The following is a 15,313-nucleotide window of genomic DNA, read 5'->3' as shown; positions in this document are numbered from 1 at the left end:
ACATACATTTTGGGCACGCCCACTCAATATCCCTCCCACCTCTTATTTTTAATTTGTGTAACATACTGTCACTTTCATATTTCAGTGTCCTTGATAGTCCCTTTTAATAATGATACATTTTGGACTCGCTAGTGATATTGTCAATTGCATTGACTTAGTTTTATTTTTATTTATAACAATAGGTGGGCTAAGTACGTCATTAGAATCGTCCTATTGGCTAATCGAACTGTCAGTTAACTGAAAAGTATACCGTCGTCATTTCTGTATCTTGTTGTGTTGGTCAGTTTTGCTGTCAATTTGTTGCGAACATGATAATCGTAGTGCGATGTTGTTATATTACGTTCGAACTGACATTAGGGAATACATACACACGTATTCAAGATGTTTCCGTAACATCAAGAAAAGTAAGTGTGACACACGCTGAGTAGTCATTTACATTTTACCTAAGCATGACGATGGCTCTCGACACAATGGCAAACTCGAAGCGCACATTGATTTGTGTAAGGTTAGCTAGTTTTCGCGTGATGGATAACATCATTACCAAACGATTCGACTTCATGACTAACTAGCTAACTTAGTTAGTTGCAGCACTATCATAGCCAACTTGGGGGAGAGCCATACAAAACTGTCGAGGTAATCTTTTGCATTGTCTCTTTTTGTCACATCAGTTATCAGAGAGTCTCGTTAGCCCTCTTGCTGGCTTTTTTACTAGCTAACAGTTAGCTGCTATACTATAGTTGCCATAGCTTAAGGTCAATGACATTCAATTCAGTAGTTTGAGCTGTTGCAAGTAAAAACAATGTTGCAATTATTAGCTTGCTGTTTCTGAAATTATGAAATGGAAGTTTCGGACATGATATTGTAATGAAACAGCAGGGAGCAGGTCTCGAACCCTCGACCTTCTAGCTCGGTCCGGCGCGCTATCGACTGTGCCGCAAAAGTATGCTCGTGCGGCAGAGTCGATTTCCACGCTTATAAACCATGGGTCGTTACAATATCTTGATACATTGTCTCGTGCAGCTAATAAACAATTTATCGAATGAACAAATGTAATGCACGTCTTTTTCACACAGTCACAGCAAGAAATTGACAAAGACGTGCGCGCGCTTTGAAGTAAGTATAGAGCTCAGCAGCTTGTCGTAAAAAATTGAAATGAGAACGGTTTCGTTCAGTAATTCCTATGGGGTTTATTTGTCCCCCAAGTTTTCTGAGCAAAACACACATTTTTTTTAAACAATTTTGTTGTGGCCTTTGGCCTTTGTTGTTCGACATAGGACTATTAAAAACACCAGGAAATCAGCTCCAAGTGATTTTAATTATGGAAATCAGTTCCCAAGTATTCCCACCCATAATGAAGAGACACATGTTTGGGATTTTTGCGGTCAGTTTGCAGTCTACAAATTATTCAGTATTATGTTCCAGGCCCCCTACCATCCACTCGAAAAAATTCGGCCCACGGCTAAATCTACACTGAACAAACATATAGGATGATGCCGGCCCAACCTCACCCGTTTGCCCGTCGGGAGCTGGGATTCGAACCGGCAACCCTCCCAGTTGCACCTGTCGTCCCCAGCGGTCCCAAACAATTTCCCCTCACAGACACAGCAAGAAATAGACTTAACACATGAGTCACCGCTGCTTCTTCTGTTTTTCTTTCAGCACAACATCATGGTGAATAGGAGAAGAGAAGGTGTGAAGCCTGACATGCCCACCGCTGAGGAGCGCCAGGAGATGCTAGGCTGCCTTTTGAAGCAAGCCCTTCTGAGCCACTGGCAAGACCATGCAGAAGAAAACACTGGAGTGGTGTGTGGATCACCCTTTCCATGAAAGCTCTGGGACAGACACTTTCTTTATGAAGATCTGAGTAATCCTCCACACACCTCACCATTATGAAAGCCGACCGTAGCCCAAGAGGTGCCGCTGCAGGCTGATGATGGCACTGGAATCTGTCAAGTACCGATATCAATTTTAAAACACTACAGTATGCCCAGTGGTGAAGTGCTATTTCTTTAGGTGCGGGAGCTTAGTTTTTTGATTGATTTGAGATAAAATGATTGGCATGCAGTTTGGACATTAATGGTAAGTAATGTATTATGTCATTTTGGAGTCACTTATGTTTCTAAACACTTCTACATTAATGTGAATGCTACCATGATTACTGATAATCGTGAATGAAGCGTGAATAATGATGAGTGACAAAGCTAGACGCACAAATATCATACACCCCTCCCCCCAAAATGCTAACCTCTCATTATTGTAATGGTGAGAGGTTAGCATGTCTTGGGGGTATAATATTTGTGCCTCTAACTTCCTCACTCATCATTATTCATGACTTATTCAGGACTACCCGTAATCATGGTAGCATCCACATTCATGTAGAAGGGTCTTCTGTTACGGCAGCCCTACATTCCTGAGTATTCCTAATGCCACATTCTGGCTATGAACGTGCATCACAGGAGGCTGCTGAGGGGAGGATGGCTCATACTAATGTATTGAATGGCGCTAATGGTATTGGAATCAAACACATGGAAATCATGCGTTTGATATTATTCTGCTCCAGACTTTACCACAAGCCCGTCCTCCCCAATTAAGGTGTCACCAACCTCCTGTGAAGTGGATAGTTGGTTAGTATTTGTGGAGCTGTAGGGAGAAGCACTGCACGATGCAAGTTGCCTTGATGATTCAAGTGTGTTAATAGTTTTTCAAGAAAGAATTGAGGACTATGGACTTACTCGCCTTTGTTTGCAAACCTTGCCAGCATCTCTAAAATAAACTGAATGTTTATTTGTGAAAAGTGATTTTATTTATTAACATATTGGCACCTAGCCTGGTCCCAGATCTGTATGTGCTTTAGCCAACATCTATGACTTGTTATGCTGTACAGTCTAACTTTGTTACATTGTAAATGTCTATTCTATTGGACACTTAAATTAATGAGCGCAAGAAGTAGCGTGGACCTTTTTCGAATTCAATACATCTATTCTACTACAGTGTTTACACCATCACATACACGGAGTGTACACAACATTATGAACACCTCTTTCCATGGCATAGACTGACCAGGTGAATCCAGGTGAAAGCTATGATCCCTTATTGATGTCACTTCAATCAGTGTAGATGAGAGGGAGGAGATAATTGAGACCTGGATTGGGTATGTGTGCCATTCAGAGGRTGAATGGGCAAGACAAAAGATTTGTGCCTTTGAAAGGGGTATGGTAGTAGGTGCCAGGTGCACCGATTTGTGTCAAGAACTGCAACGCTGCTGGGTTTTTCACGCTCAACAGTTTCTTCTGTGTATCAAGAATGRTCCACCACACAAAGGACATCCAGCCAACTTCACACAACTGTGGGAGGCATTGTAGTCAACATGGGCCAGCGTCCCTGTGAAATYCTTTCGACATGTACTCTAGGGCACATACAGATCTGAAACCAGGGTAATTTGTACCCCAAAGCGAAAATATTTTACTTGGTACTGATTGTTTCAAGTGTATGCATTATGTAACGTCATTATGTAAGGCCTATGACTTGATACAATAAAACACTTGAAAAGCTTCTGTTCTTTTGTTTTCTAACACAATGAATTTACAGTGCCTTCAGAAACATAGCCCATGACTTATTCCACATTTTATTGTGTTACAGCCTTAATTAAAAATAGATTAAATTATTTTTTTCCTCTCTCACCAATCTACACACAATACTCCATAATGTAGAAAGTCAAAACATGTTTTTAGAAATGTTTGCAAAAAAGAAATACACATATATTTACATAAGTATTCACACCCGAGTCAATACTTTGAAGAAGCACCTTTGGCGGCGATTACAGCTATGATTAAAGTCTCTTAAGAGCTTTCTACACCTGAATTGTGCAACATTTGCCAATTATTMTTTTAAAAATTCTTCAAGCTCTGACATGTTGGTTGTTGATCATTGCTAGACAACCATTTTCAGGTCTTTCCATAGATTTTCAAGTAGGTTTAAGTCAAAACTGTAACTCGCCTACTCAGGAACGAACATTCACTGGTCTTGGTACTGTAAGAAACTTCAGTGTAGATTTGGCCTTGTGTGTTAGGTTGTTGCCCTTCTGAAAGGTGAATTCATCATCCAGTGTCTGGTGGAAAGCAGACTGAACTAGGTTGTCCTCTAGGATTTTGCCTGTGCTTAGCTCTATTCCATTTGTTTAACCCTGAAAAACTCAGCAGTCCTTAATGATTACAAGCATAGCCATAACATGATTCAGCTACCACTGCTTAAAAATATAGAGAGTGGTACTCCGTAATGTGTTGTATTGGATTTTCCCCAAACATAACGCTTTGTATTCAGGACATAAAGTTTATTTCTTCGCCACATTTTTTTTTACAGTTTTACTTCAGTGCCTTATTGCAAACAGGATGCATATTTGAGAATATTTATTATGTACAGGCGTCCTTCCTTCTTTTCACTGTCATTTAAGTTAGTATTGTGGAGTACCTACAATGTTGCTGATCCATCCTCAGTTTTCTCCTATCACAGCCATTAAACTATGTAACAGTTTTAAAGTCACCTTTGGCCTCATGGTGAAATCCCTGAGTGGTTTCCGTCCCCTCTGGTAACTGAGTTAGGAGTAGTCCTGTGACTTTGTAGTGACTGGGTACATTGATACACCAACCAAAGTGTAATAACTACTTTACCATGCTCAAAGGGATATTCAATGTCTGCTTTTTTTACCGTCTACCAATATGTGCCCTTCTTTGCGAGGCATTGGAAAACCTCCCTGGTCTTTGTGGTTGAATCTGTTTGAAATTCACTGCTCGACTGAGAGACCTTACAGATAATTGTATATGTGGGGTGCAGAGATAAGGTAGTCATTTAAAAAACCATGTTATTGCACAGAATGAGTCCATGCAATTTATGAACAACCCCCTGCACACAGCAACATAGTGGCTCTCAGAGCGCAGATTAAGAGTGGCAATAATAGTCAAATAAGCAATCAAGTAAGCAATGTCTCTTACTCAGTGCCAACCTATCATGAACAGATGTCCTACTTTTTTTGAATGGCACAAAGATAAAAAATTAAGGCTTTCCAAACATGCACAACTTTCCAGCCAAGATTACTATGAGGCATACATGGTAAATCATTAAGACATGTACAATTGGGATAATCTGAAATTATAACCATGGCTGCAAATGAATAATGATATGTGCCATAATTTCACACTATCACATAAATTAAAAGAAAAACAGCACCCTTCAAAGTGTACTTTAGCATATTATGAAATTATAAAAGTTTCTTAGCAGCTTTATTGCAATGACAATGTATTACAGCTTTTTATTTTACATTTTTGATGTGGATACTGATGAATGAGCTACACAATAAGACAATAACATAATTAAGGCTAAAAATKTACCTTTATTTAACTAGGCAAGTCAGTTAAAAATACATATACTTCAAATGAAATACAAAGAGAAAGAAATCATTCAACATCCATTTTAAGCTACTAGCTTTTGTAAATAATTTATACATTTCAAGAGACTCAGAAGAGAAATCTCATTGGATGTGTATATCCAATGGCGTAAGAGTACACATTTACTTTATTTTCCCACACAACAGTAAAACAGAAGATATGGCAGAATTAATTAGTCAGCATAGTTTCATACAAGCATACTGTTAATGGATCTTTTGAACATCCTTCGTATGCAATAGTTATTTGCATACTAACAATAAAATACTACATTGTATAAAATGTATAGGCAGTTAGGCCTATGTATGTAGGATATACATTACTTCCATTATAAAAAACAGAAAAATTACATCCATTATAATAGCCGGAAAAGCGTTTTAAAATGTAGGATAGATTCACAATGGGTTGTAAACTGCAGATGCGAGAAATGGATTGAGCCCCTCCTTCTGAGCACTTCAGCTTCAGTCCTTCTTCCCATGGCTTTTGAATGTATCCATGAAATTGAATCCCCCCAGGTAGTCTCCCAAGAGGAGCCCCAGCTTTGTGGGCAAAAAACTGTGAGGAGAGAGCGCACATTATAAAAAGAGACAACGGCTGTAAATTATTGACCAACTTTATCCAAACGCACAAAAATACTGAACAAAAAAGTTGATGTCATGTACACATACTGTACATCATGTATGTGCAGTAAAGCCATTCTGTAAATAACTGTTGCACTTCAAACATCAATAATCAAACATAAATGCCTTTATGACTGACAGAAATACTCATAAAGTGCAATAGAAACCATCGAAGGCTTTGTGGCAGTGTGCAGATTTCCATACAGATTTCCATCACATCTGCCACACTGATCCTCAACACTGGAGCTCCCTAGGGGTGCATGCTCAGTCCCCTCCTGTACTCCCTGTTCTCCCACAACTGCATGGCCAGGCATGACTCCAATACCATCATTAAGTTTGCAGACGACACAACAGTGGTTGGCCTGATCACCGACAACGACGACACAGCCTATTGGGAGGAGGTCAGAGACCTGGCCGGGTGCTGCCAAAATAACAACCTATCCCTCAACGTAACCAAGACTAAGGAGATGATTATGGACTACAGGAAAAGGAGGACAGAGCAAGCCCCAATTCTCATCGACGGGGCTGTAGTGGAGCAGGTTGAGAGCTTCAAGTTCCTTGGTGTCCACATCAACAACAAACTAGAATGGTCCAAACACACCAAGACAGTCGTGAAGAGTGCACGACAGGAAACTCTCAGGAAACTAAAAAGATTTGGCATGGGTCCTGAGATCCTCAAAAGGTTCTACAGTTGCAACATCGAGAGCATCCTGACTGGTTGCATCACTGCCTGGTACGGCAATTGCTCGGCCTCTGACCGCAAGGCACTACAGAGGGTAGTGCATACGGCCCAGTACATCACAGGGGCTAAGCTGCCTGCCATCCAGGACATCTACACCAGGCGGAGTCAGAGGAAGGCCCTAAAAATTGTCAAAGACCCCAGACACACCAGTCATAGACTGTTCTCTCTACTACTGTATGGCAAGCGGTACCGGAGTGCCAAGTCTAGGACAAAAAGGCTTCTCAACAGTTTTTACCCCCAAGCCATAAGACTCCTGAACAGGTAATCAAATGGCTACCCGAACTATTTGCATTGTGTGCCCCCCCAACCCCTCTTTTTACACTGCTGCTACTCTCTGTTTATCATATATGCATAGTCACTTTAACTATACATTCATGTACATACTACCTCAATTGGGCCAACCAACCAGTGCTCCCCCACATTGGCTAACCGAGCTATCTGCATTGTGTCCCGCCACCCACCAACCCCTCTTTTACGCTTCTGCTACTCTCTGTTCATCATATATGCATAGTCACTTTAACCATACCTACATGTACATACTACCTSAAATCAGCCTGACTAACCGGTGTCTGTATGTAGCCTCGCTACTTTTATAGCCTCGCTACTGTATATAGCCTGTCTTTACTGTTGTTTTATTTATTTACTTACCTATTGTTCACCTAACACATTTTTTTGCACTATTGGTTAGAGCCTGTAAGTAAGCATTTCACTGTAAGGTCTACTACACTTGTTGTATTCGGTGCACGTGACAAATAAACTTTTGATTTGATGTCCCATTCTTTCTGAATTCACCCTATGTGGGGCATGTGATGATATTAACTATAAAGCTCCACTCACCGTTTAATTCTAAATGCCTACTGCTTGCAAAATCTATTTATTCAACAACAAATTATGTTTCTTTACAAGACAAGGAATGACACACAAGAATTATTAGAATATGACAAATATTTGTAAATTCTTGCATTCAATCCAAGCTGGCTTTTGCGGGCTACCTGAGACATGAAAGATAGGTGGGCATACAGGCTGCCGCCACCTTATTGATGCGCAATTTGCCTTCTATGATAATGTAATTGTGGTTCGTCTGAGGGCATAGCACAATTTTTATTCCAAATTCCAGGTTTTTGCAGATTTCTTTTAACCTCTTGACGCTAGGGGTCAGATATTTATTTTTATTTTTTAAATAACGTTCCCAAGGTAAACGGACTATTTCTCAGGTCCAGATCGTAGAATATGCATATCATTTACAGATTAGGATAGAAAACACTCCAAAGGTTCCAAAACTGTCAAAATATTGTTATACTAATTTCCGCGACGCATATAAGGCCCTCCCCCGCCCCCCTTTCGGAAAAGCTGACCACGACTCCATTTTGTTGATTCCAGCCTACAAACAGAAACTCAAACAACAAGCTCCCGCGCTCAGGTCTGTTCAACGCTGGTCCGACCAATCTGAATCCACGCTTCAAGACTGCTTCGATCACGCGGATTGGAATATGTTCCGCATCGCGTCCAACAACAATATTGACGAATATGCTGATTCGGTGAGCGAGTTCATTAGGAAGTGCATTGACGATGTCGTACCACAGCAACGATTAAAACATTCCCAAACCAGAAACCGTGGATTGACGGCACATTCGCGTGAAACTGAAAGCGCGAACCACTGCTTTTAACCAGGGCAAGGTGACCAGAAGCATGACCGAATACAAACATGTAGCTATTCTCTCCGCAAGGCAATCAAACAGGCTAAGTCCCAGTACAGAGACAAAATCGAGTCGCAATTCAACAGCTCAGACACAAGAGGTATGTGGCAGGTCTACAGTCAATCACGGATTACAAAAAGAAAACCAGCCCCGTCGCGGGACAGGATGTCTTGCTCCCAGACAGGCTAAACAACTTTTTTGCCCGCTTTGAGGACATACAGTGCCACTGACACGGCCCCCTACCAAAACCTGCGGGCTCTCCTTCACTGCAGCCGAGGTGAGTAAAACATTTAAACGTGTTAACCCTCGCAAGGCTGCAGGCCCAGACGGCATTCCCAGCCGCGTCCTCAGAGCATGCGCAGACCAGCTGGCTGGTGTGTTTACGGACATATTCAATCAATCCTTATCCCAGTCTGCTGTTCCCACATGCTTCAAGAGGGCCACCATTGTTCCTGTTCCAAGAAAGCTAAGGTAACTGAGCTAAACGACTACCGCCCCGTAGCACTCACTTCCGTCATCATGAAGTGCTTTGAGAGACTAGTCAAGACCATATCACCTCCACCCTACCGGACACCCTAGACCCACTCCAATTTGCTTACCGACCCAATAGGTCCACAGACGACGCAATCGCAACCACACTGCACACTGCCCTAACCCATCTGGACAAGAGGAATACCCATGTGAGAATGCTGTTCATCGATTACAGCTCAGCATTTAACACCATAGTACCCTCCAAACTCGTCATCAAGCTCGAGACCCTGGGTCTCGACCCCGCCCTGTGCAACTGGGTCCTGGACTTCCTGACGGGCCGCCCCCAGGTGGTGAGGGTAGGTAACAACATCTCCACCCCGCTGATCCTCAACACTGGGGCCCCACAAGGGTGCGTTCTGAGCCCTCTCCTGTACTCCCTGTTCACCCACGACTGCGTGGCCATGCACGCCTCCAACTCAATCATCAAGTTTGCGGATGACACTACAGTGGTAGCTTGATTACCAACAACGACGAGACGCCTACAGGGAGGAGGTGAGGGCCCTCGGAGTTGGTGTCAGGAAAATAACCTCACACTCAACGTCAACAAAACAAAGGAGATGATTGTGACTTCAGGAAACAGCAGAGGGAGCACCCCCCTATCCACATCGACGGGTCAGTAGTGGAGAAGGTGGAAAGTTTTAAGTTCCTCGGTGTACACATCACGGACAAACTGAATTGGTCCACCCACACAGACAGCGTGTGAAGAAGGCGCAGCAGCGCCTCTTCAACCTCAGGAGGCTGAAGAAATTCGGCTTGTCACCAAAAGCACTCACAAACTTCTACAGATGCACAATCGAGAGCATCCTGTCGGGCTGTATCACCGCCTGGTACGGCAACTGCTCCGCCCACAACCGTAAGGCTCTCCAGAGGGTAGTGAGGTCTGCAGAACGCATCACCGGGGGCAAACTACCTGCCCTCCAGGACACCTACACCACCCGATGTCACAGGAAGGCCATAAAGATCATCAAGGACAACAACCACCCAAGCCACTGCCTGTTCACCCGCTATCATCCAGAAGGCGAGGTCAGTACAGGTGCATCAAAGCAGGGACCGAGAGACTGAAAAACAGCTTCTATCTCAAGGCCATCAGACTGTTAAACAGCCACCACTAACATTTAGCGGCCGCTGCCAACATACTGACTCAACTCCAGCCACTTTAAAAATGGGAATTGATGGAAATTATGTAAAAATGTACCACTAGCCACTTTAAACAATGCCACTTAATATAATGTTTACATACCCTACATTACCCATCTCATATGTATATACTGTACTCTATATCATCTACTGCATCTTGCCATCTTTATGTAATACATGTACCACTAGCCACTTTTAACTATGCCACTTTATGTTTACATACCCTACAGTACTCATCTCATATGTATATACCGTACTCTATACCATCTACTGCATCTGCCATGCCTTCTGTACCACCACTCATTCATATATTCTTTATGTACATATTCTTTATCCCTTTACACTTGTGTGTGTGTGTAAGGTAGTAGTTGTGGAATTGTTAGGTTAGATTACTTGTTGGTTGTTACTGCATTGTCGGAACTAGAAGCACAAGCATTTCGCTACACTCGCATTAACATCTGCTAACCATGTGTATGTGGCTAATAACATTTGATTTGATTTGAATATTGTCTGTGAGTATAACAAAACTGATTCTGCAGGCAAAAAGCTGAGAAAATCACAACATACTGGCCCGTCTTTCTTCCATTTAAAGGGGTATCAACCAGATTCATTTTCCGATGGCTTCCTCAGGCTGTGAGCAGGCTTTAGACATAGTTTCAGGCTTTTATTTTGAAAAATTAGCGAGATTTTTCAAAAGTAGTCAGGTGTCCTCGGATTAGTTCCTGCGCGCGAGAGGGTAAGCTCTTTCCATTTTGCTTTTTTTAAATCACTGATGAAGGATTTTGAGGCTGATTCCCTGACCTGTCAATGTTTTTAATTTGCTGTTTTTGATATTGTTATACTCTTGTGAATTCAATGGTTTTTACTAGATTACTAGGCAGCGTAGTGGTTAGGGCGTTGGACTAGTAACCGAAAGGTTGCAAGATCGAATCCCCGAGCTGACAAGGTACAAATCTGTCGTTCTGCCCTGAACAGGCAGTTAACCCACTGTTCCTAGGCCGTCATTGAAAATAAGAATTTGTTCTTAACTGACTTGCCTAGTAAAATAAAGGTAAAATAAAAAAAAAAAAAACTTGTAGTTTTTCATGTTGTCTGTCTGTAATTTTTGTAATGACTTGGTGCTGCCTATCTTGGCCAGGACGCTCTTGAAAAATAGATTTTAAATCTCAATGAGCCCTTCCTGGTTAAATAAAGGTTAAATAAAATGTTTAAAAAAATGTTGTTATAAAAGTAATATTTATCAACAAAAATAACATTTGTTGTGTAACTGGAGTCTCGTGAGTGCAAACATCCGAAGATTATCAAAGGTAAGCGATTCATTTTATTGCTTTTCTGACTTTCGTGACCAAGCTAACCAAGCTAATATAAGGCTAACTGTTCTAGCATTGATTGATACACTCACAAAAGCTTAGATTACTTTCGTTGCAAAGCATATTTTCATAGTCTTGACACGATAGGTGGATTAACAACAAGCTAAGCTGTGTTTTGGTATATTTCACTTGTGATTGCATGATTATAAATATTGTTAGTAATATTTTGCGCCCTGCAATTCAGCTGTTGTTTAGGAAAATGATCCCGCTAAAGGGATCCATAGCGCAGAGAGGTTAACACTGTTTTTATTCAACACTATTAAAGAAACATAAAACGCGCTTCTTCTTCCACTCTCGCTGCAATGAATGCGTAGAAATCTCCGAATTCAGTGCGTTCAAGTCAACTGGGAAGTCGGGAAAAAAAACAGATCAGATTTGTTAAAATATTTTTAACCGTCATCTAACTCAGAATGCCAAGTCTTTGCACACTCTTGGCATTCTCTCAACCAGCTTCACCTGGAATGCTTTTCCAACAGTCTTGAACGTGTTCCCACATATGCTGAGCACTTGTTGGTTGCGTTTCCTTCACTCTGCAGTCCGACTAATCCCAAACCATCTCAATTTGGTTGAGGTTGGGGGATTATGGAGGCCAGGTCATCTGATGCAGCACTCCATCACTCTCCTTCTTGGTCAAATAGCCCTTACACATCCCGAAGGTGTGTTGGGTCATTGTCCTGTTGAAAACAAATGATAGTTCCACTAAACCCAACCCAGATGGTATGACGTATCGCTGCAGAATGCTGTGGTAGCCATGCTGGTTAAGTGTGCCTTGAATTCTAAATAAAATCACAGACAGTGTCTCCAGCAAAGCACACACACACCATACCACCTCCTCCTCCATGCTTTACGGTGGGAAATACACAGGCGGAGATCATCCATTCACCCACACCGCGTCTCACAAAGACACGGCGGTTGGAACCAAAAATCTCCAATTTGTACTTCAGACCAAAGAACAAATTTCCACCGATCTAATGTCCATTGCTCGTGTTTCTTGGCCCAAGCAAGACTCTTCTTCTTCTTGGTGTCTGACCATGAAGGCTAATTCACACAGTCTCCTCTGAACAGTTGATGTTGAGATGTGTCTGTTACTTGAACTCTGTGAAGCATTTATTTGGACTGCAATTTCATAGGCTGGTAAATCTAATTAACTTATTATTTGCAGCAGAGGTAACTCTGGGTCTTACATTCCTGTGGCGGTCCTCATGAGAGCCAGCTTCATCATAGCGTTTAATGGTTTTTGCGACTGCATTTGAAGAAACTTGAAAAGTTCTTGAAATTTTCCGTATTGACTGACCTTCATGCCATTTCTTTTTGCTTATTTGAGATGGTCTTGCCATAATATGGATTTGTTCTTTTACCAAATTGGGCTATCTTCTGTATACCCCCTACCTTGTCACAACACAATTGATTGGCTCAAATGCATTAAGAAGGAAGGAAATTGTACAAATTAACTTAAGGCAACCTGTTAATTGAAATGCATTCCAGGTGACTACCTCATGAAGCTGGTTGAGAGAATGCCAAGAGTGTGCACATCTGTCATTAAGGTAAACGGTGGCTATGTGAAAGATCTCAAGTATAAAATATATTTGTTACGCGGAGTGTAACAGGGAAACCCAGACGAGGAGACTGGGATGAAGTAACCAAGGTAATTATTGAAACACAGGGGGAAGATGGAGTGCAGGCCAGGGGAAGCTCGGGCGGGTTGCAGGAAACCAGGTGCGGAGGCTGAGGCTGGAGCAGGGAAGCAGTAGAGTGCGCAATCAAGGGCAGAGTAGCAGGATGAGGAGACGTGGGACTGGAGACAGGGACCAGAGTCAGAGAGGGCAGAACTGTAGCGGAGAGGAAAACCGTGTCAGGCAAGGAAAACAGGCACAAAAGGATTACAGGATCTAAATAGTAACACATGGCTAGAAACGTAGACTGACTGAGCAGAGATTACGATCTGACAGTGTGGAAGTGGCAGGACTGAGTATTTGTAGAGGTCTTGATAATGGAACTGGTTGCAGCTGGTGGGGATCTGCTCTGACTCCAGCACACCTGTCTCMGCCCACACAATCACACACACACAGAGAGAGAGGGAGAGAGCACTGGGGAAGTGGCGGCAGGTCAAGGAGACACAGGATGAGCAGTAGAGGGCGTGGCAGGAGCAGATCCAACAATATTTTGATTTGTTTAACACTTTTTTGGTTACTACATGATTCCATGTGTGTTATTTAATAGTTTTGATGTCTTCACTATTATTCTACAATGTAGAAAATAGTAAAATAAAGAAAAACCCTTGAATGAGTAGGTGTTCTAAAACTTTTGACTGGTAGTGTATATGTAATCTCAGCAAAAAAAGAAACGTCCCTTTTTAGGACCATGTCTTTCAAAGATAATTCGCAAAAGATAAAGCTCCAAGATGCAGGTGTTTCAGCCTAGGTCCGTGCTTTCTGTCGTAGTGGGGCAGCCAGCGGAAAATGCGAAGTGTAGGGTTTGGTAATGTTCTGTAGTTGCGCCGTGATTGGCTCAGTGTTCTGTCACTACGTCACCTCAAAATCTATGCGTAGAGCTCGAAAATTCAAGCACCTTCGGTGCTGCCATAGAGTTATATTAGAGGTACACATATAAGAAGGCTCAATGTTATTGACCACAGATAACAGGATGTCAAATCACGTTATATCTACAATATCTACTTTGATTGGACTGATCATGTTTGCATCATACTTTCAACATTTTTGCTAGCAAGCTTGCTATGAGCAGCCATCATCATGAATCAAGTCAACAATCTACTGGCAAATCTTTTTCAATCCTTGTCATATGAAGAGAAATTATGAAGAGAAAATATAAATATAACATATCGGTGCTCATCGGCCATTGGACATGAGCCAATTGTAATCGGGGGATGATTGTGCCATGGGACCTTTAGTGACCACAGAGAGTCAGGACATCCGTTTAACATCCCATCTGAAAGCCATCACCCCACACAGGGAAATGTCCCCAATCACTGCCCTGGGGAATTGGGATATTTTTTTTGACCAAAGGAAAGGGTGCCCCCTACTATCCCTCAAACACCACTTCCAGCAGCATCTGGTCTCCCATCCAGGAACCAACCAGGACCAACCCTGCTTAGCTTCAGAATCAAGCCAACAGTGGGATGCAGGGTGGTATGCTGCTGGCTATTAGCCCATGAGGACCGCCACACCACCTTCCTGATCAAGTGAGCACAGCACAAAAAGGTGAGTCCAAATAGGTATCGTATGCTGCTGCATAAATTATGTAATATGCTAGGGAGATATGTATACGGTAGCAAAGAAAGTAATACAAAGTGTATGTTGTGTAGTAAGCTGCTAGTAGCCCATGTGCCTCACCCTAATATTTTGGTCCCTTTCCCACTTATAATTTAGCCTACTGTTCTGACTTGGTGGTGCAGATGTAGCCTACAGCCTGTTGTATAGAAATGTAATCATTGAATAATGTAAGAGCTTTCATTGTCTGCTTATATGCCCCTTTATTTATCCTATGGTTCTGACTTGGTGTACAGGAAGAATACTGTAAGAACGGGCCATGTTCTGAATTCTGTCGCTGTTCATTTCAAAAGTGCTGAACAAATAGTTATATTTACTAGTTTTGTGTTGTGTTGTGGCTTTGCTGGCATACATAAAAAAAATGTATTCCAGACCCCTTCCCTTTTTCCACATTCGTTACGTTACAGCCTTATTCTAAAATGTACTAAATATTTTTTTTCTTCATCAATCTACACACAATACCCCATAATGACAAAGGGAAAACACATTTT

At 42.1% G+C, this 15,313-nt stretch overlaps 1 long non-coding RNA gene across 2 annotated transcripts; it reads left to right on the top strand.

Annotated features, from left to right (window-relative positions):
* Positions 1-75: 75 nt before the first annotated feature.
* LOC111972466 (uncharacterized) lies at positions 76-3,552 on the top strand. Of its 2 annotated transcripts, XR_002878460.2 has the most exons (3): positions 79-633; positions 1,074-1,113; positions 1,660-3,552. It is a non-coding gene; the product is annotated as an uncharacterized lncRNA (long non-coding RNA). The 2 variants fall into 2 exon arrangements; XR_011480960.1 differs by lacking the exon at positions 1,074-1,113 and having other exon boundaries at positions 76-633.
* Positions 3,553-15,313: the final 11,761 nt, after the last annotated feature.

This window comes from Salvelinus sp. IW2-2015, linkage group LG14 (genome assembly GCF_002910315.2).
Source record: "Salvelinus sp. IW2-2015 linkage group LG14, ASM291031v2, whole genome shotgun sequence".
NCBI lineage: Eukaryota > Metazoa > Chordata > Actinopteri > Salmoniformes > Salmonidae > Salvelinus > Salvelinus sp. IW2-2015.
This window is presented reverse-complemented; position numbering and strand designations above follow the sequence as displayed.